We start from the raw sequence: 268 nt of genomic DNA, 5'->3' as shown, positions 1-268 counted from the left end.
AGTCTTTCTTCTCTGCCATCATTACCAAAAACAAAAACAACGCACGTGCCTTGTTTGCTATCGTCGACAGACTAACAAACCCCCCAGTGTCAGTAGCCTCTGAATTTCTATCCACCAGGGCGTGCAATGATTTTGCCTCCTTCACTGACAAAATTCAGAAAATCAGACAAGCAGTCAGTGTCTCTGCATCAGGTACAGCAAATGTGTTGTCCCTATGTCCACCTAATATCAATTCAAACACCATGACACAGTTCCATCAGATTAATGA

Source organism: Notothenia coriiceps, unplaced genomic scaffold (assembly GCF_000735185.1).
Source record: "Notothenia coriiceps isolate Sejong01 unplaced genomic scaffold, NC01 NC01_scaffold00000339, whole genome shotgun sequence".
Classification (NCBI taxonomy): domain Eukaryota; kingdom Metazoa; phylum Chordata; class Actinopteri; order Perciformes; family Nototheniidae; genus Notothenia; species Notothenia coriiceps.
This window is presented reverse-complemented; position numbering follows the sequence as displayed.